Source organism: Chinchilla lanigera, unplaced genomic scaffold, assembly GCF_000276665.1.
Source record: "Chinchilla lanigera isolate Chin_1 unplaced genomic scaffold, ChiLan1.0 scaffold00035, whole genome shotgun sequence".
NCBI classification, from domain to species: domain Eukaryota; kingdom Metazoa; phylum Chordata; class Mammalia; order Rodentia; family Chinchillidae; genus Chinchilla; species Chinchilla lanigera.
Window position 1 is genome coordinate 2,306,218 of NW_004955436.1, and position 5,447 is coordinate 2,311,664.

A 5,447-nucleotide genomic window follows, 5' to 3' on the forward strand; every position below is an offset into this window, starting at 1 on the left:
CACTGCTGGTGGGAATGCAGACTGATGAAACCACTGTGGAAATCAGTTTGGAGATTCCTCAGAAAACTAGGTCTAGAGGTCCCATTCAACCCAGCTATCCCCCTTCTGGTATTTTCCCAGAAGGTCTGAAAACATCATATCACAGTGATATATGTGCACCTATGTTCATAGCAGCATAACTTGTAATTGCTAAACTGTGGAAGCAACCCAAATATCTATCCACTGAAGGATTGGATAAGAAAATTGCGGTACTTTTATATAATGGAATATTACTCAGCTATAAAGAAAGATAAACTCAAGGCCTTTGTAGGTAAATGGTCACAACTAGAGACCATGCTCATAGGTGAAATAAATCAGACCTGTATGTGCAAGCACTGCACTGCCTCACTAGTGCAAAACCTGAAAGAGTTAATTTAAACTAGGAGGTATGACAGACATTGTGAAATGATAGGAAAACACTCAAGGATAAAGGGCAACAGGGATGTGGGAAAAGAGAAGGGAAAGAAGGAGAAATTTTGTATGCATGTATATACAGGATAGTTAACACAGTTGTTCTACTGTCTTCTACTTCTTTGCTAAAAGGAACTGTTAATGAGTCCTTGATTGATCAATATTGCATGTCTCTATCTGTTTTCATGAGAAAATCACTTTGAAAATATCAATATGTATTACAACAAGCATTGTTAATTTCCTACCACTCAGTTTGTAATTCTGTATCATCTGTACTGTTCTTTTGCTATTTTGTAACAGGTTGTCTGTCTGTTAATGTTTTCCTCCTTTTATTTTTAAAATTAAAAAAAAGGAAATTGCAGAAGCTCCATAAACATTTGGAAATTAAATAACAGCCTCCTGAATAACCAATGGGTCACAGAAGAAATTAACGAAGAAATTAAACACCATTTACAATGAAACAAAAATGCAGATACAAGCTACCAGCACCTGTAGGATGCAATGAAAGCAGTCTCAGTGGGGAGATTTACAGCAGTGGATTCCCACATCAGGAAAGCAATGAACACAAGTAAACAACCTTATGTTACACCTCAAAATTCTAGAAAAAGAGGAACAAGTTAACCCCAAAGCCTGAAGAAGGGAGGAAATTAATAAGATCAGAGCAGAAACTACTGCAATTGAAACTAAGAAAATAATAGAAAGAATTAATGAATCAAAGAATTGGTTCTTTAAAAAAATAAATACAATTGATAACCCCCCAGCCAACCTTATAAAAAAATGAAAGAAAAAACTCAAATCCATGCAATAAGGTATGAAAGAGGTGAAATCACTACAGATCCTGTAGAAATTGAGAAGATCATCAGTACCTACTTTGAAAATCTTTACTCTTTTCTGTTGGAAAACTCAGAAGAAATGGACAGATTCCTAGATACATAAGAATTACCACAGGTGAATGAAGAAGATAAAAATATCTTGAATAACCCAATATCAGCCAATGAAATTGAAAATGTAATAAAAAACTTATCAACAAAAAAAGCCCAGATCCTAGTGGATTCACAGCTGAATTCTGCAAGAAATTTAGAGAAGATTTAATTCCAATTCTTCCCAATCTCTTTAAAGAAATAGAAAGGGAAGCAATTCTCCCAAACTCATTTCTGGAGGCAAGTATTATCCTGATACCAAAACCAGAAAAAGAACTATCCAAAAAAGAGAACTATAGGCCAATCTCCCTAAGAAACATAGATACAAAAATTCTCAACAAAATACTAGCTAATAGAATGCAACAAATCACCAAGAGGATAATTCAACATAACCAAGTGGGATTCATCCCAGGAATTCAGGGATGGTTCAATATACAGAAATCAATCAATGTAATACATCATATCAACAGAGCTAAAGACAAATATTCCCTGATCATCTCAATAGATGAAGAGAAAGCTTTTGATAAAGTCCAACACTTATTCATGATAAAAACCCTGCAGAAAATCAGCGTAGGTGGACTTTACCTCAATCTGATAAAAGCCATTTATGACAACCCAACAGCCAAAATCATACTAAATGGACAAAAACTGAAAGCTTACATGTTAAAATCAGGAGCAAGACAGCAATGTCCACTGTCATGACTCCTATTCAACATAGTTCTGGAGATACGAGCCAAAGCATTTAGACAGGAGAGAGAAATAAAAGGAATAAAGATAGGAAAGGAAGAAGTGAAAGTACCTTTATTCACAGATGATGTGGTACTCTACACAGAAGTCCCCAATTAGGAGTACCCAATTATATAAGGCAAATTTTAACAGACATGAAAAATCAAATATGAAATAACACAACTATCACAGGGGATTTTAACACCCCACTGTCTCAAAGAGATCGATTAACTAGACAAAACATCTAGACTCCTAGACTCCAAAAGACTCATAAAATTATCAGCAAATTCAATAGCATAGCTGGATACAAAGTCAACACTCAGAACTCAATAGCATTCCTATACACAAACAACAAACATACTGAGAGAGAAATAAGCAAAACCACACCTTTCATAATAGCATCCAAAAAAGCTGAAATACTTAGGAATTAATCTAACAAAAGAAGTAATCTAACAAAGGAAATAAAAGATCTATGCAGTGAAAATTACACTACTCTGAAAAAAGAGATCAAAGTGGATTTCAAAACATTGAAAGATATTCCTTTCTCACGGATAGGAAGAACCAACATTGTGTAAATGGCCATACTCACAAAATTGTTATACTTATTCCATGCCATTCAGGTGAAAATGCCATTGGTATACCGCACAGACCTAGAGAAAACATTCCTAAAATTTATCTGGAAGTGGAAGAGACCCAGAATAGCAAAAGCAATCCTGGGGAAAAAAGGCAAGGTGGGATATATCACCAATACATGATTTGAAATTATACTACAAAGCTCCTGTGATAAAATCAGCATGATACTGGTAAAAAACAGACCTGAAGATCCATGGAACAGACTGGAAGATGCACACACAACCACAAAGACACTCAGCCACCTTATCTTTGACAAAGCAGCGGAACATGTTCAGTGGAAGAAAGATAGCCTCTTTATAAATGCTGGAAAAACTGGCTTTCCACATGCTGAAGACTAAAACTAGACCCAAGCCTTTCACCATGCACCAAAATAAAGTCAAAATGGCTTAAAGATCTAAATATTAAAACAGAAGCACTAGATCTATTGGAAGAGAAAGTAGGTAAAAACCTTGAAGACATAGTGGTAGGCAGAGAGTTCATGAACAAAAACTACACTGCATGGGAAATACTTCAAAGGATCAACAACTGGGTTATCATCTTCTTGAAAAGTTTTTGCACATCACAAGAAATCACCAACAGGGTGGAAAGAAAACCCACAAAATGGGAAAAAATTTTAGGCAACTGTCCCTCAGACAAAGGACTCCTGTCTAGAACATATAAAGAATTAAAAAAAATCAGGCCCATAAAATTCAAAGACCCAATACAAAAATGGGCATATGAGATGAATACACACTTCTCACATGAAGAAATACAAATGGCAAATAAATACATGAAAAAATGTTAAATGTTATTAGTCATTTGAGACATGCAAATTAAAACAACACTGAGATTTCATCTCACCCCAGAAAAAATGGCTATCATCAAAAAATCAACCCATAACAAATGCTGGAGGGGCTGTGGGGAAAAAGGAACACTTCTCCACTGTTGGTGGGAGTGTAGACTGGTGCAACCACTATGGAAATCAGTCTGGAGTTTCCTAAATAATCTAGAATTAGAGTTCCCATTCAATCCAGCTATTCCCTTCTTGGGTATTTTTCCAGGAGAACTGAAAACATCAGACCACAGTGATATATGTGCACCCATGTTTATAGCAGCACAATTTGTAATAGCTAAATCTTGGAAACAACCCAAATGTTCATCAACTGAGGAATGGATAAAATAATGTGATATTTTTGTACAATGGAGTATTACTCAGCTACTAAGAAAGATAAACTAGAGGCTTTTTTACACAAATGGATGCAACTAGAGAGCATACTCATTACTGAAATAAATCAGATTCACATGTGTAAACATCGTATTTCCTCCCTACTATAAGAACCTGATAGAGTAAATAAAATCTGAAAGGTACAATAGATATTGTGAAAGGGAAAAGAAACTGCTCAAATTGGAAGGGGTGACTGGGATGAAGGAGGGCAGAGGAAAAAGAAAGAAAGAAGAAGGGAAAATATGTATATATATACACAGGAGAGCTAAGATAATCATACTATTAATATCTGTTCATGTATTGAAAGGAACCGTTAATGTGTAATTGTTTGATCAATCTTGCATGCCTATGTCTGGTTTTATGTGCAATCATTTTGAAGATGACATTGAGTAGTATAACAATCATTGTTAATATCCTATCACCATGTTTTGAAATTCTGTATCACTTTTATTGTTCTCTATGCTGATTTGTTTATGTATTTGTTTTCCTTATGTTGACTTTTTAAAAAACAAAAGCCAAAATTTATGTATATATACGGATAGGTGGAATAAAAGTATTGATGATATCTGTGGTTTGTTGATTAGAACAGTCAATGCTTAAAATTTTTTTCTTGATCAATTTTGCATGCTTGAAATTGGTAGTCAGAATGACTGATCTGAAAACAACAATATGCAGTATAAGAACCATTGTTGAACTCCTACCATCTTGTATGGTGAAGCTCTGCATCATTCCCATCATTGCATTTTTTTTTGTTGTTGTTTGTTTTATTTGTTACTATCTTTGATTGTTTGATTAAGCTTACTTGATTGAAGATAAACAATATGTAATGTAGCAACAATTGTAAATTCCTATCACTTTGTTTTGAGGTCATGTACATTTTAGTTGTTTTTGTGTTGTTTTGATTTTGTCTTCATTGTTGTTTTGTCAGTTTTTTAATTTTTAAAATAAAAAAGAAGAAGAAGAAAAGAGTGCATTAAATCAGTAAGTTGTTTTCAGTCCTAAGAACATATTAAGAATATTGGTTCTTCTAATCCATGAAGGTATGATGTCTGCATTTTTGTGCTTTCTTCAATATTTTTATCAACTTTTTAAAAAATTTCATTGTTGAGATCTTTCTTCTCTTTGCTTAAATATATTGCTAGAATTTCTTTGTATTTTCTGTGGTAATTTCACAAGGAGTTGTTTTCTACATTCTCTTGCAGATGATTTTTTTGAGACCAGCATTACTCTTATGTCATAAACAAGACAAGGTCCAAACAACAGAAGAAAGCAGCTGACCAATGTCCTTGTTGAAAATATGTGTACAATTTTTCAACAAATGCTAGTAAACAAACCCAGCAGCATATTAAAGACTACTCATCATGACCAAGTGGGAATCCTCCCAAGGTTGCCAAGATGAATATGTATTCAGTGTACTCAAACTGATCAATATTCTACACCACATCAACAGAACAAAGCACAAAAGCCATATGATGACAGCAATAGGTGGGGAAAATTTGCTAAAATTTAACACC